The sequence below is a fragment of the Pelophylax lessonae genome (genome assembly GCF_965119305.1).
Source record: "Pelophylax lessonae genome assembly, chromosome: 13".
In the NCBI taxonomy this organism is placed as follows: Eukaryota; Metazoa; Chordata; class Amphibia; order Anura; family Ranidae; genus Pelophylax; species Pelophylax lessonae.
The window spans coordinates 95012361-95037753 of NC_138780.1; the positions used below are offsets into that span (position 1 = coordinate 95012361).

At 41.1% G+C, this 25393-nt stretch overlaps 1 protein-coding gene across 2 annotated transcripts in view; it reads right to left on the reverse strand.

Moving 5' to 3' along the window:
* Positions 1-25393, reverse strand: part of AKAP6 (A-kinase anchoring protein 6) — a 374968-nt gene that overhangs the window by 160562 nt on the left and 189013 nt on the right. The gene's annotated exons all lie outside the window — the stretch shown is intronic.

Genomic DNA, 25393 nt, shown 5'->3' on the forward strand with positions numbered 1-25393 from the left:
CCAATACTTGGGCTGTACTGACCATATCTCTGCCTGCTGCCTGTACTAACTATGGACAGTATTCCTGCCTGCTGCATGGACAATTCTTTCGCTGCTGCTGACCACATTCCTGCCTGCTACCTGGACCAATGCTTTGGCTGTGCTGACAATATCTCTGCCTGCACTGACTATGGACAGTATTCCTGCCTGCTTCCTGGATGATCCTTTCACTGTCGCTGTCTATGTTACTGCCTGCTGCCTGGACCAATGCTCTCCTCTGTGGACCACTGCACTGCTAAAACCACAGATAATCTTTTGCTTACCATTTGCTCAGCAGAATGTATTTTGGTGTGGATTATGCTATGTGTTAGAAATATGAAGGGTCTTCAACAATGTGATAGCTTGTCAGGAATTTATGTGTGTTATTTCTGCCCCTAGAATGCATGATGGTGCTCCTTGGATGTTAGGCCCCTCTATGTGGCTAGGCTGTGGAAAAGTCTTACACATGTGATATTGCCATATTCAAGAGGAGTAGCAGAATGTATGTTTTTAGTTCCAAAAACCTGTGGAAAAAAAATGACATGTTCAAAAGACTCATAATGCCTCATAGAATATACATTGGGGTGTTTTCTTTCCAAAATGGGGTAATTTTGTGGGCATTTCCGTTTTCTTGATACTCTAGGGCCTTCAAAAGTGTGATAGGTAGTCAGAAAAATGATGTGCGTAATTTATGCTCGCTCCTTCCTCAGATCTCCTTCTGCACCCTCCTCCTCAGATCTGAGGAAGGGGCAAGTCCCCTAAACATGTAATCTCACATTTGGCATTTATAACCTTTCCCCCTTTGTCTCACTGATACTTCCATGTGTGGACCCTTGCTGTTTATACCATCTGCATTCTGTTGCTGTGTCCCTGGTCTGGCCGCTTACATCCGGTGACGTCATTAGTCGGCGCGGCTCAGGACACAGGAGTGGTGGAGGAGCCGCCGACCCCTGTGTGTATGTGGCTGATTCTCCTGTGCGCACATCTACCTTTGTGTCAGCCTGATTGACCCAAAAAGTATAGGCTTTGTTGGTTCCCTATTATCTGGTAAGCCTCCGATTCATTTATAATATTGGTGGTGGTCACATTTCTAGGATCATCTAAGGAGGATTCATCTGCACTCTGCACTTTTTGGTGGATAGTATATGAACTTTTCCATGGACTAATCATTTCTTACACATATGCACTTTATACATGCATATTTTTACACATATGTTTGCACAATTTTGATATATTTTTCCTATTTTTATATGCATAATTTTGCAGGTGTTTGCGCAAAAAAAACATTTTGTATATGTTTTCAAATATATGCACATGATGCACTTTATTTACATAGTTTTGCATATACACTCGCTTATCATTGCAAAGAGTATATTGGTTTGATTTTCACCCATGCGTATTTGCACAATTTTTGCATTTGTTTGCACAATTTACTGGGTTTGCTTTTATGTAAGCATTGATTCGCACTTCATATAGTTTTATCAGCGCTGCATTGATGTATTCATTAAAGAGGGGGGAGAGAAATTCCACTGGGATTGCCTCAGAGATTCCAGTAGGAGTGGGGGCGAGTACCTACCAGGGGGAGAAGGAGGATCAGTGGAATTTCCCTTTTAAGGTAAAATTCCACTTTAAACATTTAAAATCTTTGTATGTTAAAAAGAACTGGGTTTAGCCAGTCCCCAAATTTTCAGCTGGGACAGATCACAGCGAATTTCTTGAGAAATGCTTGCAGTAAGCCATGACAACTTCTCCCAAGAGGCATTTAATGGTAAGAAATATTATTTTTATATTTTTCTGTAGGTATGCTATAAGAATGGGAACACAAACATATAGTGAAGGGGGGGGGGGGTGTTCAAATATGACTGCAAAAGTGGAAATACACTTAAAAGGCCCTGAAATGTTTGTTGGCAAGCTAGTTTAAATTTCCCTGACTTGGAATTGAATATTCATATAGGCAGAAGAGTTTTTTTTTAGACTAGAAAAACAAAAAGGCAGATTGATTTATTATATAATATAGGAAATCTGCGAAACAAAACAGTATCTAAAGTTAAAGTGGTAGCAAAGTCCTAAAATCCAAAATCCCCTGACATGCAAGGGTATTTCAATCATAAATGTCCCCCCTGTCTGTCAGCGGGTAATGTAATCTTTGCTGAACATGCATGGCTCAGACCACATTTACGGCCCATTCTCTGTGCCGGAGCGATATGACTCCTGGCCATTCAAGCGGCTTCAAATAAGGAACCTGGATGGAAGACCAGGCAAAGATGAAAGCTGCCGAAGACCAACTACTAACTACTAACACACTAGTTACATTATGACCTAAACCTGCCCAGGGCACCATTTTTTTTAAAAATAACAAACAAAATTTTACACCACCTAAAGCGGAGACAAAAAGATTGGGCACCTAGACAGCTATACAAATTTGTAGCAAGGATGCAAGAAATTGGATATTTGGAGAAATGTGTGAGAAAAAAACATTTAGGAAGCCCAACGTGCAGAAAGCTGAATATCAGTACTCAATGCCAGGCTGTTGATTTGAAGACAAATAAAATCATGAGTAATATTACAAAGGTGTGTATGCTGTCACTGTCTCTTAATGGGTTTACAGACTGAATAAATGGAGTAGCTTTCAGGCTAGTGAAACAATTAGGAAGCCATAATCATTATTTATCAAAAGTACGGTAAAGCTATGTTGGACAGCTGACAAATTAGACTTGTTTTCATGTAAACAGGCACCACAGTGACATATTAGTATGTTTACACATATTACAGTTTAATAGGATAGTGAAAGTGACATGGAGGTAATGAGTGAAATTTTTTGTCAAGCTGGATTTTGATGGTCAGCACTATCAGTAACTTTAAAAAAGGTTGACATGACATTATTATCGGAAATGGTAATACCGGTTATTAATAGAGTTCACCAATAAAGTTATTGATTCAGGGACTTAACACAACTACCTTCAACATGATCAGGAAAGAATTTACCAACATTATGAAGATAAATTGGCAGATGCCTTGTCTAGGTTTCAAGTGACCTTCTCCCAGATCAATAATATTATAATGTATACCCCATTGTCCTCTAACCAATAAAAACTGTTTTGTATTTTAAAACTGTTGAAAAATAGTTGTAAGCACCCTCTGACTTGTTATAATGTGTCTTATCTCCTGTCACTAACAATGAGAATAAAAAAAAAGATCAGCTTAGTATTATTTTGCTTTTTTTTTATTCTTTATTTGGATTGAGCAAAAGGAGGCCAACACATTTTGGTGGTTTTTCAACCATCACATACTGTTGTTTACATTGCACAACAGAGTTTAACAAAGAACAAAAATCACTTCAAGTGACCTATTTAACGTAATACTTTTTTAAAGCATCCCTGTCTTTAAAAAATCCCTGTCTAAGAATATAAAACTGCATATATTTTGCCCCCTTTCACGCGAGGCAGATTCCTTTCCAATTAACAGGGGATCTGTGAGCTCTGCTCTGTGGGCGGCCAGGGATATATGGACTCTGCTGTTCCTTTACACCCAGCTACCTCCAATCTGCTCCACCTAAATGAACCGAACATAGACAGGTGTAAATGGACACAAGTCCATTTACACCTGCCTGTCTAAAGGAATGCATGAACCTTCTGATCATGCCTTGTGGATCTGATCGGAACGCCTGTCTGAAAAGGGCCCTAATGTATCCTAATAACTCAGTGTAAAAAAGTGCAGCGCTAATATTAAACAATGGACAATGAATGTTAACATTAAATGTGCATAAAGTTAAAGTAGTAATTTAAGAACAAAATCTCTTAGTGATATATACAAATCAAGTAGACATCACAAAATAAATATAATGAGTCCCATATGAAAGAATTAAGTCCATATGTGAAATGTGAGAACCCGAGATATTGAAAATGACCAATGGAATTCCACCATAAATGGAAAAAGCAAAAGTGTGTGCTTACCAGACCATATGGACCTATAATGCCATATAGCAGTGGTCCTCAACCCTGGCCTACAGGGCCCACTAACAGGCCAGGTTTTAAGTATTACCTTGGGGAGATGCAGACTAGAATACTGCAATCACTGAGCAGCAAATGATATCACCTGGGATGTACAGTATTTCAGTTATCTTGCAAACCTGGCCTGTTAGTGGGCCATGTAGGCCAGGGTTGAGGACCACTGCCATATAGCATACAGGTCAACTAGACATAGCACACAAAATCCTCAAGAAGGGAGTATAAAGTCCAACCAATATGTAGAAGGTCATGATGATAATTAAATCTAGCCACCAGTTGTAGTGGGATGTATATGCGCTTAACACAACATATGGACCTGCACTACCATACGGTAAGTAGGTCAAATGAGCTGGTGAAGACAGATATAAAATTTCTCTGAGGTGGATGTCACCGGACTTTGTTCTTTGGATGTACAATCCCAGAAGAAGGGGAAATTCGTCAAAGGTATGTAAAAAACCAAAAAGGGAATACATAGTGCAACACTGCTAAAAAATGTAATTAACAGCAGGCATGCACATAGATAAACAAAACACCAGACAGGTGTGTAAAAATTTCTACAAAACAAATGCAGACCCAGTAGGGATGAAAAAGTGGTAAAAAAGCCCATCACCAGGTAAAGTAATTAATATATGCGTTTACCAGATTGTGTAAACCCATAATGCTATACAGCATACAGGTTAAAAAAGCTAAGTAGGTACAGTCCTCATGGATGAAATATAGGATCCAACTATAATATACAGTAAATCTTCAAAACAATATTTAGGTCCCGTCACCAGATGAGAGTATAAGAATAATATATGCGCTTACCAAATCTCGTGAACCTATAATGCCCTATAGCATACAGGTTAAATAGACTTAGTGAGCCCACTCCACATGTAAGAAATGTGAAATCCAACAGCGGTGGGAATGATCAAGAAAGATGTTTAAGTTCCGTCACCAGACAAGATAGGGTATAAAAAAATAAAATAAAAAAACATGTCATACTTACCTGCTTGTGCAGTGGTTTTGCACAGAGCATCCCCGCTCCTCCTCTTCTCAGATCCCCTGCTCATGGCTCCTCCCTCCTGCCAAGTGCCCCCAAAGCAAGCAGCATGCTCTGGGGGCACCCGAGTAGGTGCAAGCCAAGCCACTGCCAAGTATGTCCATTCCCCTTATTGGCTGACTGGCTGTGATTGACAGTAGCAGAAGCCAATAGCACCCACTGATGTCTCAATCAATGAGGAGGGAGAGTCTGAGGCCCTCATGCACCCTGCTGAATCCAGATAGGGCTCAGGTGAGTATTGGGGTGTCTGGAAGAGCTGCACACAGAATGTTTTTTATCTTAATGCATAGAATGCATTAAGGTAAAAAAAAACTTTTGCCTTTGGAACCACTTGAAGACTAGAATTTATTTAGAGCTAGAAATGGAAATGAGCAAACAGAGAATGGGACAACACTGCTAATGATATGTGCAATGGTATCTAACTCATTTGTTTCCTTTTGGTATGTTAAATATACGGTAGCATCAAAAGTGTTTTGTCACATCTGCCCAATAAGTACAAACAAACTGTTAAGACCCCGTTCACACTGGGGCGACCTGTCAGGCGACCTGGTCGCCTGACAGGTCGCCGTAGGTCGCCTGCCATAGAGAAGCTGTGGACCCGTTCTAATAGGAGCGACACAAGTCGCTCCGACTTAGAAAAAGGGTCCGGAGCTTCTTTGGGGCGACCTGGAGCGACCTGCATCGACTTCAATGTTATGAAGTCCGTGCCGGCCACTCCGAGGTCGCGGTGCGAGCTGCCATAAATTCAGAAAGCTACTAACTCTCTGTGCACTTTGCCTCTGCTGCATTAAAATGCCAAGCAGTGTTAATAAATCTGCACAGTTTGCCCCGGTGTTCTGCAGTCCAAATCTTGAGCATGTAACATGTTACATTTTTGCTATTCTTAGATACACCAAGAAATAACTGTTGCTGCAATTACTCAAACTTGCCTGTCAGTGTTTTAGTGTGTCACAAGCCCTCCTATTGTCATTTGGACATCTTTAACTGCAAGTAAGTAAGCATGTAAAAAAAAAAAAAATCATACATTTTGTATACTATACATACACTATACATACACTGCAGTCTTATCTGGATGGGTGAATCCAGTTCTCTATGGCTAATGTATTCAATTCCACACACCAAGCCTACACCTGTGGTGGTACAGTTGGAACAGACATATATTTTATAGTGACTGACAGTCCAATCCTGGTGTTCCTTGGTTCACTGAGAATGGTTTAGTGTACTATAATGCATAGGAGGATTATCCTGTGTAATATCTGCTAATCGGGTCCCAATATTTCGTACAACCAATAGGCACACAGAGTTTCAAAGTTGGTTGTTGAATCTGATAGTTTCATCTCTGATGTGAACTGTTACAAAGTTACATACTGTAGTTAGTATGATTGAGAAAAAACACAAGTCTATCTTGTTCAACCAATACAAAAAAATAAATATATTGAAAACCTCCATATACACAATGTTATACCCTCAGTTGATTTACAGGAAGGCAAAAGAACAAACAATGGTCCAATTTGGTCCAGTGATTGTTGTCAAATTGTTGATTTGCAATTACGGCCTGAGACATTTCTCACACTCATCCACCAAGAGCCACATGCCATGTAGTGAATGCTTTGATGAGGGATCGTGTATTCTGTATTATTTTCTGTATATCTTTAACACTGCTGCCTTTTAAAGATACCTCAGAAAAGCTCAAAACTACCTTCTTGGCAACATTATTCACACATTTTCCACAGGGCACATTCATTTTTATTAATCTGTTCAAAACACAGGTACAGAAATGGAGTTGCTGTGGTTCCATAACCAGCTGCAAGTAAAACTTGGGGATTTCCAAAATGCGGGTCTGATCGTCAAGCCATAAAAATAGATAAATACGCTCTGCTTAAATGAAATAACACACAATCAAGTGCCTATATAAACTGCGCTGTTAAAACATTCGGTCCAGGCTGAAAAATAGGTGACCATTTGCATTTATATTTAATAACTGGTAGAAGCTTGTTTAGTGTCAATTCCTTCATCAAATGTTTCCTCAAGTTGAAGGCTGGAGAAACTATTCTTCCTTACAAAACTATTTTGGTTCAGTGATATGTTTGATATTTCTTGTGTAAACAGCTCCATTCAAATTGATGTAGCACCCTCTAACGTGCTAAAATAAGTGTATATAGTTAGCTGTAGTATAGGAAAATTTGGCTTGGCTGAGAGCCAGGCCTGGCTGAATGTGGGTCAGGGCTGAGTGACGCAGGGAGGCTGGATGACTTACCAAGCAGCATCTCTGGTGACTCCCCCTGCTTTCTGGAACCTTGGAGAAGCTTCCAGAAGTAGAGGGTGAAGTCTAGGAGGGGCTGTTTGGAATATTTATGAGGACCCTGGCCAATCCCCAGCAAAGGGGACTGGAAGGGGGCCGTAAGCATCATAAATACTTATGAGTCATGCCAGCAGGGGCAGTCGGATGGAAGATGGAGAAGGAGTGCTGAGGAGGCTGTCGTCGGCCCTTGAGGGTGCCCCCTAGTCTGGTGGAGGGGTGACCTGGGGCCTGGGGCTCAAGTGTTGGAAATACCCTCTACAACACAGGGAGGAAATCCCTCCTGGAGGCACGGGAGCAAGGAGAGGACAGCGAGAGCAGATCAGCATGTCCAGGAGTCTCCACAGGGGTCAGCCGGGTTGGCTAGTAAGTGAGCAGTCTGGAAGGACTGTGGTGTCAGTCTAGAAGGACTGTGGATAAATAGCCAGGAGGGCTAGTAAAAGGGCCAGCTGCAGCCAGGCAGGCTGACAGTGTCTGAAGAAGTGGTACTGGGATCAATAGCCACAGGGATGTAAGCTCAACACTGAACTTTGATACACACCAAGGGGCCCGGGGTCACTGCCTGTAAAGGGCTTTCAATTTTTATCTGACTGAATGCTTTTTGTCGGATAAACCATCAGTGTGCCAGCTGAAGTTCTGCAAGCAAGTGTGCTAGAGGAAAAGAGCAGTGAAGTTGTCCCTGAAGTGGTTTAAAGGCAAGTGGGCATCACATAATAACTCTATCACCCTCATAAAAACAAAGTACTGGACTGTTTTCTGACTCTGGAAGACTGTGAAAATTCAGTGTGCCTGGCTGTGCAGGGTGGGGGATTTAATTTCACTTGCGGCTCCTTAGAGGGTGTGCTACAGTGGGGATCGAAAGCTTGGGCACCCCAGGTAAAAATTTGTATTAATGTGCATAAAGAAGCCAAGGAAAGATGGAAAAATCTCCAAAAGGCATCAAATTACATATTAGACATTCTTATAATATGTCAACAAACTCAATCCTGCGAGCTGCTGTCTGATATTTTTTTTGGTCTTCCAGATCTTGCTTTAACTTCCACTGTTCCTGATGACTGCCATTTCTTAATTACATTCCGAACAGAGGATATTGACATCTGAAAACACTTTGCTATCTTCTTATAGCCTTCTCCAGCTTTGTGAGAGTCAACTATTTTCAGTTTCAGTTTTCTAGACAACTGCTTAGAAGATCCCATGGTGCTGATTGTTGGGGCAAGGTCAGATGAGTCTGGGCATTTAAAACCTTTGAGATTGACATCACCTGGTCTTCCCAGAGGATTATTGAGTCATTGAGATGAACAATCCATGACACTGGCAGGTCTCAGCCTTGCAAAGGGGGCAGTGCATGCTATAAATACTGAAGGGTGCCCAAACTTTTGCAGACGCCAATTTTTTGTTTTCTGTAATTTTGAAAGTGTCAATAATGGAAATAAAATTTAACTTTTGTTGCCATATTATAAGAATGTCTAATCTGTAATTTTATGCCTTTTGGATATTTTTCCAACTTTCTTTGGTTTCTTTATGTACATTAATACAAATTTTTACCTGGGGTGCCCAAACTTTCGATCAATACTGTACATTAAGTTGAAATCTTAAGCCCTGGTTCACACTGATGCGAGTTGAATTGCATGACAAGTGAAAGAACATCCATTTTTTTTTTTTCGAGCCCATTCACTTACATGTAGTGAGACTGCAATACAACTTTGAAAAAGGTTCTGTGCAGGTTCGGTACAATGCAGTTTAATTTTGTGTTCTATAGAACTCAATGGATACACATCAAATGAGCTATTTTACAGTGCCATTTGTGCTGGTTGTTAGGAGCCACTGACTTTTTAACATGCAGTAGTAAAAACTTACATTAAAAGCGCATCCAAATTGCACCAACTTGCACTGCAGCTGCACTACAAAATTGTGTTGAAAACCCAATCAAAATTGCACTACACTAGTTTGAACCTAGGCTTAGTCTGACTGGGGCAGTCCAAGAGGTTTATCCATTTTCGTCTAAAGTATTCATTGGTGGATCTCAAAGTTGTGCAAAGAGAAGGAGGAAGTGGGTTCCAAGGGTTTGACTGAAAAAAATAAATAGGAAAGATGGGAGAGCCTTACAGTGCAGTATGTGGGTGGTATTTTTCTGCTTTTTTATTAATATATATCCACCCTGATAAGGCTATATGGAAAGTCCTTTGTATTTTTTTTATTTATATAGTATGTTCCTTGGCTGTCATCCTTATCTTTGCTTCTCTACATAATAAATATTGACCCTCAACAAGCTTTCACATATTATGCATCATGACAGCTGATATGAACATGCGAGTTTAAGGTCAGTGACTTAGCAAGTACTGAGGAAAGGGTAAGTCATTGTAGTCTCAGCACATTCAAAGGCCAATGGTAGCTCCCATATTCCTAACATGGTAGGTTCCTTTTACACCATTTTGCTGTTTATTTTTTTCTTTGTGTTGGGTCAACATCCTGTTACATTATCCACATTTTCTGGTGATGGAATAGTGCCCTGTCTTTCTCATGTGAAATATTGAGATTCAGTCTGGGGCAGCAATGCAGCCCATAAACCCTGAAGGCCAACACTTCACTGTTCTCATGAGGTCTTGTCTGTGTCATCTGTTTTCCTTCAAACATAGTGTTTTGTATGTGTGGCAAAAATACAACTTTTCTCTCATCTGCAAACTTGAGACCATTTTTCATTGGTATTTTACATGCTTTAAAGTTCAAGAACTTGTTCCAGGTCTTTTGCTGATACCCTAGGGTTCTTTTTCAAGGTGAACATCATTCCACACTGAAGTCTTGAACAAATAATTATAGGACTGCTTCTAAGAAAGAGTAGCACCATTACTGCCTTTGCAGACAATTTGTCTTATTGTTGATTATTGAATTTCCAGGATTTTAGAAATATTTTTGTAGACTTTTTTTAGCTTTAGGTATCCCTGCAATTCTTCTTAGGTCGTCTGAATGCAGCTCTAATGACCAGATCTGTGTTAAGAAGAGCAGATTCTTTGCATTTTTTCCAAAGGGCAGAGAATCTTCTAACTACACCTCAAATCTCATCTCTTTACTCTCTCATAACCTATGGTCAACATAAAAGTTCACATACATTTTCTATAACGCATCTTGATTGCTTATCTCAGTTGTTCAGTAAGGACAACATAATTCTTGTGTTTGTTATTTGTTATTTGTTAAAGTAGAGTTCCACCCTAAAATTTTACTTTGGTCCATCTTCTTGCCCCAGGTCACCTGTAAAACAAATGGATACTCGCTATTTTTTTTTTCACTTACCTTGTTTTAGAAGAACATATACTCACCTTACTTCCTCTTCCTCCCTCTGCGGCCACGGCCCGTCGTCACTTCCTGGCTTGCAATGATTCCTGGGAGCTGAACGTCATCGCTCCCAGGAATCAATGCGCCTGCACCGGCCCCGATGTCAGTTCCGGTGCAGGCGCGTCATACCTTGCTAAACAGCTTGGGGCATGCCAAGAAGCTGTGCAGGGATGACACCGCAGCCCCGGAAGTGACGGCGGGGCCGGTGCAGTGCATCGTGGGACCGAAGAGGACGGAAGAGGAAGCAGAAGAGGATCGCGCTGGCTTCAAGCTGCCCACACCTGAGATGGCAGCGCTGGACAATACATTTTTAAGGTAAGTATTTCTTCTTGTAGGTAAGTGCGACCCGGGACAGTTCAGAGGCTATCCATTGTGGAATGCACTAGCCCTGACTGTCCCGGGGGTATTTTTATGTATTTTTTTTTTTTTTTTTAGGTGGAAATCCGCTTTAAATAAGATGTTGTTGTAATGATCACATTTTAAAGCCATTTGTGCAGAAGTCCACATAATTCAAAGGGGTTCACAATAATTTTCTTGCAAGCATACATAACAAAAACAAGGGTAGACACACTGAGGGTTATTTACTAAAACTGGAGAGTGCAAATACTGGTGCGACTCTGCATAGAAACCAATCAGCTTCCAGGTTTTATTGCCAAAGCCTAATTGAACAAGCTGAAGTTAGAAGTTAAATGCACAGCTGCACCACATTCAGTGTGCCAGTTTTAGTAACCCCCCCCCCCCCCACTACGTCTGCACAATTGTTGGCCACATAAAGAACATTTTTAGTGCATAGCAACCAGTCTGGAGCTTTTTTTTGAAATTTCAACTCTGTACTGCAGATATGACAGTTTGTTTTAAACGTTGAACCTGTTCAACATGATCTGGAGTAACAGTAGAGGGTCCATTTATAAAACAGTTATTTCACAAATATTAGAAGCATTTGTGCAAGTTGAACGAAATGTGCTGTATTTTTTGCCAGAGTTTAATGGCTCAGCTCAAACTATTGGCTAAAATACAGTATTATTTTCTGAAATACCCAACTGAGGAAACCTTAAGGCATTTTGGCCATTACATGGAGCTGACAATACAGGCATTAATTCTCTTACATAAAATATGGAATATTTAATTCAACTTGCATGAATTCTTGTGAAATCTCTGCAACAAATATTTTATAAAAAGATCTTTCGATGTTTTTAGGAATAATCTGCCAGCTTATTAAAGGCATTAGTCACCTATTGAAAAAAAATTAATAAATGCACTAAAAAATATTTAAAAAAATGTGCATTTATTAAAATTTACATTCAGGTCTGCAGAACTTTGCATTCAGGCTCTTGCATTGTTTACTCCAAGCCCCGGATCCTTACAGAGGTATGGACCAATAAACCTTCAGTTATGGGGGCTAAAAGAAATGATGAATGGGCAACTACAGTGACATTGCCTCCCTGCTGAGTCCCCTCTGCTGTAGGCAGCATATGCATTATTCTATCCCCTTGAATAGATAAGGTGGCTGTGCTGTCTTGGTAAAACTGCCACAGGTTATGGACCTAGCTTTGTTCACTGGTGCTCAGTCATGTTGAAACAGGAAGGGACCATCCCCAAACTGTTCCCACAAAGTTGGGAGCATGAAATTGTCCAAAATGTCTTGGTATGCTGACGCCTTAAGTGTTCCCTTCACTGGTTCTAATGGGTTAAGCCCAACCCCTGAAAAACAACCCCACACCATAATCTCCCCTCCACCAAATGATTTGGACCAGTGCACAAAGCAAATTCCAAAAAGACATGGATGAGCGAGTTTGGGGTGGAATAACTTGACTGGCCTGCAGTTGAGTCCTGACCTCAACCCGATAGAATAGGAATGAATCAGAGCGGAGACTGCGAGCCGGGACTTCTCATCCAAAATCAGTGCCTGACCTCACAAATGCGCTTCTGGAAGAATGGTCAAACATGCCCATAGACACACTCAGATGGTGTCAAGCGTCTATGGTGGCAACCAGGTGAGGAGTACAAAGACAAGTGTATGTTGCCTACAGTCAAGCATGGTGGTGGGAGTGTCATGGGCTGGGGCTGCATGAGTGCTGCCAGCACTGGGGAGCTACAGTTCTTTAAGGGAACCATGAATACCAACATGTACTGTGACATACTGAAGCAGAGCATGATCCCCTCCCTTCGGATACTGGGCTGCATTATTCCAACAACGTCTCTAAATACACCACCAAGATGACCATTGCCTTGCTAAAGAAGCTGAGGGTAAAGGTGATGGACGGGCCAAGCATGTCTCCAGGACCTAAACCCTATTGAGCATCTGTGGGGCATCCTCAAATGGAAGGTGGAGGAGCGCAAGGTCTCTTATCATCCACCAGCTCCGTGATGTCATCATGGAGGAGTGGAAGAGGAATCCAGTGGCAATCTGTGAAGCTCTGGTGAACTCCATGCCCAAGAGGGTTAAGGCAGTGCTGGAAAATAATGGTGGCCACACAAAATATTGACACTTTGGGCCCAATTTGGTCATTTTCACTTAAGGGTGTACTCACTTTTGTTGCCAGCGGTTTAGACATTAATGGCTGTGTGTTGAGTTCTTACCATCTCAAGCCTGGCTGCCAGATTCATTTTTCTCTAGACCTTTGAGGTTTAGGATTTCATCATCTTCTGGCCTTTTTATCTGGAGGCCGTGCCTCTGTGTCTCTCTGGCCCGGTGTCCCTTCTCTCTGCAACTCCCATTGGAAATAAGCAGTATAATAATTTCCCTTGAGGAGGAACGCTTTTTCTTCTGTCGCGGTTTTATTTATTGGTTTGGATGTAGAATAATGGTAGTGATCACACTAGTAGACTCTGACTTTGGCTGAAATTATGTATATCTGTGTTTTCTTCTTATGAAGCAACCTAGTGCTTGTGCGAAACGCGTCGAGATCCACTCAGCACAGATTGATCAGTACTTCTGACTTGTCTTAATAGATGAAGTAACTGTTTGTATGTATTTTGTATTTTAATTTTTATACATTTAATATGTAATAAACTTTTGCATTTTTATATTTGATGTGTGTCACGGTAAAGTCCCATGGGCCTCCATTTCCTGTCTTTGTGTACTTCATTGGGGACTGAGACACACTTGGATTCCATACATGTCAGCTCAGTATTTTTGTTAGACATTTATGGCCGTGTGTTGAGTTATTTTGAGGGGGCAGCAAATTTACACTGTTATACAAGCTGTACACTCACTACTTTACATTGTAGCAAATTGTAATTTCTTCAGTGTTGTCACACAAAATGTGAGGGGTGTACTCACTTTTGTGAGATACTGTATATTTACAGGAAAATGATGTACCTAATATATTTTTTGGTATTATGATGAGACATGGGTCTGGTTTGTACTTACAAGACTGTCTACTGTCTCTCAAAAGCTTTGGCTTGGTGCCTTTAAAGCCAAATGTTAGGCATTGTAATTAAGATTGCCCCTTTTGTCTTTAGGGCTGCTGACCAGACATTGTGTCTCCATTTGGGTATAGGACCTGCCAATTTGGAGACTGTTTATCCTAAAGTCTAGGGTAATGGCAGACTTAACGAAAGTAAACATTTTATAGACATTGGGTCACCAGAGATCCTAATTATGGTGTGATAATTATGATAGCAAAGTAGACTTGAGTTCCAGCCAGTCACGTTCTTGAGAAATATTTGATTTTAACTTTAGACCAATCAAAGTTTGCTCAATAAGGGTGAATGGAGGGAATTTGTGTAAGAAGAGTGAAAGACTGGTACCTGGATAAAGAAGCTGGACTGGGGAGAAGGGTGCTGAGAGGGACCTTGACTGCAGACTTAAAGGGCAGATCTGACTGAAGAGTGTACTATTGGATGTGCTTGCTATTTAGAGCTTCCGTTGATGAATATTGTTGTGAGTTTAAAAGGTATTTGTCTTCTTAGATGCAGGGGCTGTATTATTAGCATGCATTGAGTGTTGCTGTTAATATGGGTCTGTAGCGTTTATACCTCTCAAATATTGTAATTTATGTATTCTCTTATCTGTGGGAAAGCTGTTTAAATTATTTTGCAATAAAATCTTTTTCGCCTACAGTGGGTGTTGTGGGTTTCATTGCTACCCCTAAAAAGAATGGTGAGAAGTGGACATGGATTAATATTATTGATATTATTTATAAATGTCTGTATTATTTGTGCAATCACCCCTCCCCCATTTTCTTACTTCTCAGTCGGCTACAGGCTCTTTAGTAGGCACAGATTGCACCTAAATGGGGAGGGTGCAACCGTACTGGGTGAGAAGATGGCCAACAAGTTAGAGTGGCTTTTAAACTAGGTGATGGGGGGAGGGTACAGATGTAGAATTAGCCAGTGGGGAGCAAGGTTCAGCGGGCACAAATGGGGACATTAGCGGTAGACTGTTCAGAGTTCCTAAATCCAAGGTGGGTATGGGGAAAGATCACAAGAGCAGCCTAAAAACAATATCAAATGAGGATATAGTTTGCATCCGGTCACAATTAAGAGGTTTGTATATCAATGCTAGAAGCCTGGCCAACAAGATGGGAGAGTTGACGCTGCAGATGTATGAGGAGGACTTCGATTTTGTGGGGATTACAGAGACTTGGTTCGACAGCTCTTATGATTGGCTGGCGACCATTCAGGGGTATTCTCTTTATCGCAGAGATAGAGAAGATAAAAAAGGGGGAGGGGTATGTCTGTATATTAAGAACAGTGTACACGTAAATATGAGGGATGATATTAATAATGGAGCTATGGATGAGGTAGAATTGCTATGGGTGGAACTTCAAAGGGAAGGCACTATGGGGAAAGTAATATTGGGCGTATGCTATAGGCCCCCCAACCAGTGGGAGGAGGGGGAAGCGGACCTCTTTTCACAGACTGGAGTGGCAGCAAGGATGAGAAATGTCATTATAATGGGGGAATTTAATTATCCAGATATAGACTGGGCAGAAGGAACCGCACATAAGTGATATTGCAAAAGGCCTCGATGGTAAGGTTTGTCTTTTTGCTGATGACACAAAGATATGTAACAGGGTTGATGTTCCTGGAGGGAAACGCCAAATGGAAAAGGATTTAGGAAAACTAGAAGAATGGTCAGAACTCTGGCAACTGAAATTTAATGTGGATAAGTGCAAGATAATGCACCTGGGGCGTAAAAACCCAAGGGCAGAATATAGAATATTTGACACAGTCCTGACCTCAGTATCTGAGGAAAGGGATTTAGGAGTAATTATTTCAGAAGACTTAAAGGTGGGAAGACAATGTAATAGAGCAGCACGAAATGCCAGCAGAATGCTTGGATGTATAGGGAGAGGTATAAGCAGTAGAAAGAGAGAAGTGCTTATGCCGCTGTACAGAACACTGGTGAGACCTCACTTGGAGTATTGTGCGCAGTACCGGAGGCCATATCTCCAGAAGGATATAGATACTCTAGAGAGAGTTCAGAGAAGAGCTACTAAACTAGTACATGGATTGCAGGAAAAAACTTACCAGGAAAGGTTAAAGGACCTTAACATGTATAGCTTGGAAGAAAGAAGAGACAGAGGGGATATGATAGAAACTTTTAAATACATAAAGGGAATAAACTCGGTAAAGGAGGAGAGCATATTTAAAAGATGAAAAACTACCACAAGAGGACACAGTTTTAAATTAGAGGGGCATAGGTTTAAAAGTAATATGAGGAAGTATTACTTTACTGAGAGAGTAGTGGATGCATGGAATAACCTTCCTGCAGAAGTGGTAGCTGCAAATACAGTGAAGGAGTTTAAGCATGCATGGGATAGGCATAAGGCTATCCTTCATATAAGATAGGACCAGGGACTATTCATAGGATTCAGATATATTGGGCAGACTAGATGGGCCAAATGGTTCTTATCTGCCGACACATTCTATGTTTCTATGTTTCAAGGCTCAGCAGTTCCTAAATGTTTTGCAAGACAATTTTATGGGTCAGATGGTAAACACAGTGACAAGAAACAATGCGGTACTAGACCTACTGATTACCAACAATACAGACCTGCTCACGGATATAGAAATACGGGACAACTTAGGAAACAGTGACCATAGGTCAATAAGTTTCAGTATTAATCATAGTAACAGGAAACACAAGGGAAATATAAGGACACTGAATTTCAAAAGAGCCAATTTCCTAAAACTGCGCTCTTTGCTAGAAAATATCAAATGGGATAGAACCCTGGGAACAAAGAACACAGAGGAAAAATGGGAGTGCTTCAAGAGCATACTAAACAAAGGGATTGGCCAGTGCATTCCAAAGGGAAATACATTTAAAAGATCAAAACTAAACCCTGGGTGGCTAAACTCCAACATAAAAATGCATATTAATACTAAAGAAAAGGCCTTCAAGAAAAACAAGGCTGAGGGGTCATTGGCAGCATTCAAGCATTACAAAGAGTGTAATAAGAAATGTAAAGGTGAAATCAAGGAAGCTAAAATAGAACACGAGAGACATATAGCGGAAGAGAGCAAAAAAACCCCAAGAAAAATTCTTTAAGTATATAAACAGTAAGAAAGCGAGGCCAGAACACATTGGCTCCATAAAAGTCGTCGAAGGGAATCTGGCCACAGAGGACAGAGAGAAGGCAAAAGTGTTAAATAATTTCTTCTCTCCAGTCTTCACAAATGAATTGGGGGGCTACACTAACCCAGCTTGTAATGCTAAATTAAATAATACACTTCAGGAAGTACCCCCAAGATAGACTTAGAACTAAACTAGAGAAACTTAACATAAATAAATCACCGGGACCAGATGGCTTGCACCTGAGGGTTCTTAAAGAGCTCAGCCAGGTGATAGGCAGACCATTATTCTTGCTCTTTAAGGATACTCTACAGATGGGTATGTTGCCAGCTTATTGGAAAAAAGCCAACGTGGTACCAATATTTAAAAAAGGGCCGAGATATATCCCAGGTAACTATAGGCCGGTCAGCCTAACATCAGTAGTCTGCAAGATTGTGGAGGGGATGTTAAGAGACTACATACAAGACTTTAGTAATGAGAATGGTATTATTAGTAGTAATCAGCATTGATTCATGAAAAATCGTTCTTGCCAGACCAATCTATTAACCTTCTACGATGAGGTGAGTTGCCATCTAGACAAAGGAAAGCCTGTGGATGTGGTGTATCTGGACTTTGCAAAGGCATTTGACACAGTTCCCCACAAACGCTTATTGTACAAACTAGGGTACATAGGTATGGACCATAGGGTGAGTGCCTGGATAGAGAATTGGCTCCAGGAGAGTCCAGAGGGTGGTGATAAATGGGGAGTACTCAGATTGGGCGGCTGTGGAAAGTGGGGTCCCCCAAGGTTCTGTCCTGGGACCAATCCTGTTTAATTTATTCATAAACAACCAAGAGGAGGGGATATCTAGAACAATATAGGTATTTGCGGATGATACCAAACTAAGCATGCCAATATCTTCGATGCAGGATGTGGAAACCTTACAAGCAGACCTGAACAAAATAATGGAGTGTGCAACTACATGGCAGATGAGGTTTAATGTTTAAAAATGTAAAAGTAATGCACTTGGGCGTCAGAAACAAGAAAGCAGGGGGGACCTCTGGGTGAATCTAAGATGGAAAAGGACCTGGGGGTCCTAGTGGACAACAGGCTTGGCAGTGGCATGCAATGCCAAGCCGCTGCAAGCAAAGCCAACAAAATACTGGCTGTATAAAAAAGGGGATTCACTCCAGAAATAAAGAGATTATTCTCCCACTCTACAAGACTCTGGTCCGGCCACATCTGGAGTATTCAGTCCAGTTCTGGGCACCGGTCCTCAGGAAAGATGTGCTGGAGCTGGAGAGAGTCCAGAGAATGGCAACAAAAATAATTAGATGAATGGAGAACATCAGCTATGAGGAAAGACTACAAGCATTGAACTTATTCTCTCTGGAGAAGAGACGCTTGAGGGGGGATATGATATCAATGTACAAATACTGTACTGGTGATGACCCTAGCATAAGGAACAAACTTTTCAGAGAAAGGGAATACAATAAGACACGTGGCCACTCACTAAAACTAGAGGGAAAACGGTTTAACCTAAAAATACGTAAGGGGTTCTTTACTGTCAGAGCAGTAAGGATGTGAAATTCTCTTCCACAAGCAGTGGTATCAGCAGGGAGCATCGATAGCTTAAAAAAACCATTAGATGGGCACCTTAAAGACCACAACATAAGGGGGTATACAATGTACGGTTAACAGCAAACATACACACACATCATAGGTTGAACTGGATGGACTGATATCTTTTTTCAAACTCACAAACTATGTATGTAACTATGTAACATGCCTATGCCTTATGCATATTCACTACTATAAATTAGTTAGCCTAATGTATGTTAATCAGAGATACTTCCTTATTTTGCTCAGCCAACACGTATTGAGCTTCTGTATATTGTGTCTCTCCACTGCAGTGAATAAATGCACCTTTCATCAATTTGGACTCACTATCTCATCTTGAAGGTCTTGTTTGAAGACTCCCTAACTGAAAGTGACACTATGACACTCAAAATTGAGCTCCTGTTTCCACTGCATCCTGTTTCCACTGATCATCCTTAAGATGTTTCTACAACTTGATTGGACATGATTTGGAAAGGCATACACATGTCTATTTAAGGTCCCACAGTTAACAGCGCAGCTCAGAGCACAAACCAAGCCATGAAGTTCAAGGAATTGTCCGTAGACCTCTGAGACAGGATTGTGTCGAGGCACAGATCTGGGAAAGAATACAGAAAAATGTCTACAGCATTGAAGGTCAAAATAAGCAAAGTGGCCTCCATCATCTGTAAATGGAAGAAGTTTGGAACCACCCAGACTCTTCCTAGTGCGGGCCGTGTCCGGCCAAACTGAGCGATCCGGGGAGAAGGGTCTTAGTCAGGGAGGTGACCAAGAACCCAATGGTCACTCTGACAGAGCTCCAGTGTTTCTCTTTGGAGAAAGGAGAACCTTCCAGAAGAACATCCATCTCTGCAGCACTCCACCAATGAGGCTTGTATGCTAGAGTGGCCAGGAGAAAGCCACTTCTCAGTAAAAGGCACACGACAGCCCGCCTGGAATTTGCTATAAGGCACCTGAAGGACTCTCAGACCATGAGAAACAAAGTTCTCTGGTCTGATGAAATAAAGATTGAACTCTTTGGCCTAAATGGCAAGTGTCATGTCTGGAGGAAACCAGGCCCAGCTCATCACCTGGCAAATACCATCCCTAGAGTGAAGCATAGTGGTGGCAAGCAATGTACAGACATCCTTGATGAAATCCTGCTCCAGAGCGCTCTGGATCTCAGACTGGGGCGAAGGTTCTTCTTCAAACAGGACAATGACCCTAAGCACACAGCCAAGATAACAAAGGAGTGGCTACAGGACAACTCTGTGAATGTCTTTGAGTGGCCCATCCAGAGTCCAAACTTGAACCCGATTGAACATCTCTGGAGAGATCTGAAAATGACTGTGCACCGACGCTCCCCATCCAATCCAATGGAGCTTGAGAGGTCCTGCAAAGAAGAATGGGAGAACCTGCCAAAAAATAGGTGTGCCAAGCTTGCAGCCTCATACTCAAAAAGACTTGAGGCTGTAATTGGTGCCAAAGGTGCTTCAACAAAGTATTGAGCAAAGGCTCTGAATATTTATGTACATGGGATTTTTTTTCGTTTTTTATTTTTAATAAATTTGCAAAGATTTCAAAACAAACTTCTTTCACGTTGTCATTATGGGGTATTGTTTGTAGAATTTTGGAGGAAATAATGATTTAAATCTGTTTTGGAATAAGGCTGTAACATAACAAAAAGTGAAGCGCTGTGAATACTTTCCGGATGCACTGTACATGACAAAGGTTTTAATCTTTCCTCAGGGTATCTAAATCAAACATGTTTTGGCTTTAGTTGGGCTTTAACCACTTGCCGACTGCCGCACGACTATTTACGTCGGCAGTCAGCCCCTCAAAGGCAGAGTGACGTAGTACTACGTCGCTAGCCTGTGAAGATCTAGGGAGCGAGCGCGCGCCCCCGGAGGCACGCTCCCGCGTGGTCACGGACCACCCGCACGTGTGACCGGCGGACCCGATGTCCACCGGTCACTCGGCGATCGTCGGTGGAGAGGGAGAAAGGCAGGCGGCTGATGTAAACAAGCCACCTGTCATTCTCCCCTGTGTAGAAACAGTGATCATACGGTTGTACTATGTAGGACCATTGATCACTGTTCCTACACCTCAAGCCACAGCCAATTACAGTTAGAATCACGCCCCTAGGGACACACATAACCCCTCCCTCTCAAAAAAAGTTAACCCCTTCACTGACAGTGTAATTTTACAGTAACAGTGCATATGTATAGCACTGATTACTGTAGTAATGTCACTGGTAACCCCAAAAGTGTCAAAAATGTCAGTCAAGGGTCCGATCTGTCCGCCGCAATGTCGCAGTACTGCAAAAAAGATCGCAGATCGCTGCCATTATGCGTTAAAAAAAAAACAACAAAAATGACAAAAATCTTTCCCTTTGTTAGTAAACGCGATAACTTTTGCGCAAACCAATCAAAATACGCTTTTTGCGATTTTTTTTAACCAAACATATGTAGCATAAAACAAATTGGCCGAAAATGTTAAAAAATTTTGATTTTTTCATTTTTTTGAGGGAATTTCATATAAAAAAAATGTGAAAAATATTGTTATTTTTGCAAAATTGACGCTCTTTTTTTGTTTATAGCGCATGATCAAAAAATCGCACAGGTGATCAAATACCACCAAAAGAAAGCTCTGTTTGTGGGAAAAAAAGGACGTCAATTTCGTTTGGGTACAACGTCGCACGGTTGCACAATTGTCCGTTAAAGTCACGTAGTGCCGAATCGCAAAATAGGCCCTGGTCAGGAAGGGGGTAAAATCTTCTGGGGCTTAAGTGGTTAAAAAGATAAGAATGTATACTAAAGCTGATTTATATGTGTTGGAAGGAGAAAGAGGATCTGTTTGCCGCCATAGCATCCTTTCCCATGTTCTACTGTCCAGAAAAAAAAGAATCTCAGTGCTGGACTTTGATTGGTTGTTATGAATAAAACCCTCAGTTTTCTTTCCTACGGTTTTTGAACCAGCCTTGGTACAAATGATGCTTTGTTGAGATTTTGTGGAGTACTTTGCTGGCTCTCACCCCAGAGATGTAACAATGGTCAGCACTAGACATCGCTTCTTTAGTGGATGCCTACCTGAAGTTTAAATGGCCCTCATGCAGTCGCTGACTGCAGTGAATTGTCTGGGAAGGACTCAGTGTATCCATATCTGTGGACCAGTCAGAGAAATCTTGAAAAGCATTCACTCTACTGCATTATGATTCTGAGGACAAAATAATCAGCATTCAAAATATTTTACAGCTCTGAGGGGGATTATTTAGGAGGGACGAAAGGGAGGAGGAATGAGGGGAAAACACCACACACAGTCAACAACAACAAGAACATATGTTGAAGGTAATAAGATACACGGCTTTATGGGTGTCGGGAGAGAGAAGAACGGAGTGTGTTTGTACAACTTTAATGACGCGGTACTGTTCGGTGAGCATATATTTGAGATATATTATATGTCTAAGGAGGAAAAATGGTGTCCTCTAAGGGTTTGTGTAAGTAAATAGTAAAAAGTTTAACCCCTTTGCCAGTAAGAAGAGCTGCATTGCACCAACTACAATAAAACTAGACTGGCACAGCTACTCTCCACTAACACACCCGCAGCAACAGACTAATGAGCACTGCCTTTGCCCCCACCTCCTTTTTTCTTAATTAGTCAAGCTGCTCGTTAGAAGCAGTCATGTGACTAAATGTGTCAGAGAATAGAATCATTATTATGATTTATTAGGGCAACAAACATTTTATAGCCCCTCTGTGACATCAACGGAACACAGCGATTTGTGTTCTACTGGGTAAAGGTGTACACACAATTGTATACAGGCAAAGTCCCTGAAGGACAAACAATATTAACCCTTCACTGCTACGTGTATAAGACATTGTGTGACTTAAAGAAGAACTCTGTTAAGCACTAGTTTTATCCCAAGCCATTTAAAAAAAAATGGGATAATTTTTGTGTAAAAAAAATAAAATTTTATTAGGGTACCCTCTAACAGCTACATACAAACCAGAAATTATAAGGCACTATGTATGACCTCTTTCTTAGCATTTCTCCCACTGGCTTACAAATCTTACAACAGAAACGGTTGAGAAAACAAAATATTCTGACATACCGTGTTTCCCCGAAAATAAGACCGGGTCTTATATTAATTTTGGCTACAAAAAACACACTAGGGCTTATTTTAGGGGATGTCTTATTTATTTACGGTATGTAAAAAGACTATCTTAAAGCGATTGTAACCCTAAAATAAATAAATATCCTGATCCTTTAAAGCATGGTAGACAGCACAGTGCGTGTGTTGTGTCATTAACCCCTCTTTATGTTCTAAAAAACCTGGAATAAAATAATAAAATTAAAAAAAAAGTTCTCTCCCCCTCTCTCCTTGTCAGCTCAGGAGTCAGCATTATGACATTCTGTAATCCCAAAAATAAACCTTGGATAAAGTCATTGTAAAAACATGTAATCGATTTTGTAAAAAGATTATGTAATGTGCAGTGTGTCTCCTTTTGTAACTTTATTGTGGAAAATACCTTATTTACAGCGCCGCTGGGTGCTCACGTGACCCTCCGGAGCTCTACTTTCCCTCTCCGAATACTGCAGAGGGAAGGGCTGATATTAAGGATTTTACTAGGGCTTATTTTCAGGGTAGGGCTTATATTGGAGCCATCCCTGAAAATCATGCTAGGTCTTATTTTTGGGGTAGGGCTTATTTTCAGAGAAACAGGGTAGGACACCAGCTCCTTTGGGTATTTGCAGCCCTCCAAGCTTCATAAACTGTGCAAATGGGAAAATATTGTACTTAAAGGTATGTTACCCCAACATTTCATATTCCTGGTATGTGCCTGCTGAACTATGTACTCGTATTAAAATGTATCCTGTTCTCTTTGTATTGTTTTCTTTGTGTGAAATCCCTGCTGTTCCTGTTAGTCACCTTGCTTTTCTATTAGCAACTGACCACATTAGGCAGGAGAGCACACTGTGGTCAGTTCTCTAGCTGCGCTGGGATCTCTGTCTGCTCCATTCTAATGATTGGTTTTGTTCTGACACCCCCCTCTGCACAGCCATTCACTGGGAAGCTTGATGTGCTGCTGCTTCTGCTCCCCCAGCTCTTTTGCAGCTGAGAACAGAGGGAATGTGACTACTTAAAAAAAGGGAAAAAGGTGTATTTCTAATGTTTTTTTTATGATCTATACACAAATATTTTGCTTTTCATTTCCATTTAAAAAAGGTGATCATTTAAATCACTTTAACAATCTAAAATTGCAATTCTAAGTATTTTGTCCTTTAAAGAGGAAGTAAACCCTCCTCTGCAACTTTTACCTATAGGTAAGCCTATGATAAGGCTTACCTATAGGTACTGTAAATATCTCCTAAACTTGTACCGTTTAGGAGATATTTACATTGCATGCAGCCGATGACGTCATCGGCTCATGCGCTCTGAAGGAACGGTCACCCGTGCCGTTCCTTCAGAGCCCTATGCCGTGATCGGCGGCTCCCGCGCGCACGCGCGGGAGTGAAGTTATCGTGGTTCCAGCCAATCAGATGGCCGGATGCCGTGATCCTGGAAGACGGGCGACTGAACATATCGCCCGTCATACAGGTAAGCGGGGGGCACGGCGGGGGCTCGTTCTAAGGTAAGTATTTCATAATGAGCTAGCATGCGATGCGTACTAGCTCATTATGTGTTTCTCTTTCAGGTTGGGAAAAAAAAATAAATAATTGTATGAGTTTACAACCTCTTTAACTCTGGAAATCTATAAAACATACATATATAATAAAGTCCATACAGTCTAAACCAGCCTTTGTCAACTTTTTTACCCCAAAAATAATTTTTGTGTCTCAGATAACCTTTACTAAAACCAGTCAATTGTGGGTCAACAGCAAAAAAAACCCTTACCTTGCTGGTCAGTAGGAAGAAGGCAATGCTCACAGTGATGGTCAGATGGCCACTCATACAAAAAGCTAAAAACATAATCTGTGTCATATTGCTGGCTTTGCTAGGTGACATTGGACCTGGAACTCTGCAGGCACCAATAAAGGAGAGGTCAACCAGCAACTCAAGAAACCCCAGTAAACTCTGGAGGGACCCTAGTGTTCCAAAGAACTCTGGTTGAGAATAGCTAGTCTAAACATAATACCAGTGGCTTTCATTTAAAAGTAACATATAAATATTCTCATAATGTTTGTCAATCGGATGGACCAAGATATACATAAATATACAAGAAAAAACTGCCTGTTTGATGAGTATGCTTTTAACATGAGTTCTTAATAACTTCAAATAAAAAAAGAAAAAGACCCTACCGTGAAGTGCAGTGTCTAATTCAGTTTATTGATAGAAAAGCATTACATCCAATGAGTTTCCCAGTCTGATGCTTTTAGCCATCTTGACACCTACCAGTCCTATTAAATCTAGGAAGATGTAGCAGACTACAGTGGGCTAACCTGTGGGAGTTGGGGTAGCTCTCTGATGGAATGCAATATTCCCTTTTTATTTTCTGGGATAGTTTTGCTATGTCCCAGACATTTTTACTTACCATATCCACCTTTGTGTTCTAATGTAAAAATATACCCTGCTGATGATTATGGCATCATTTATATT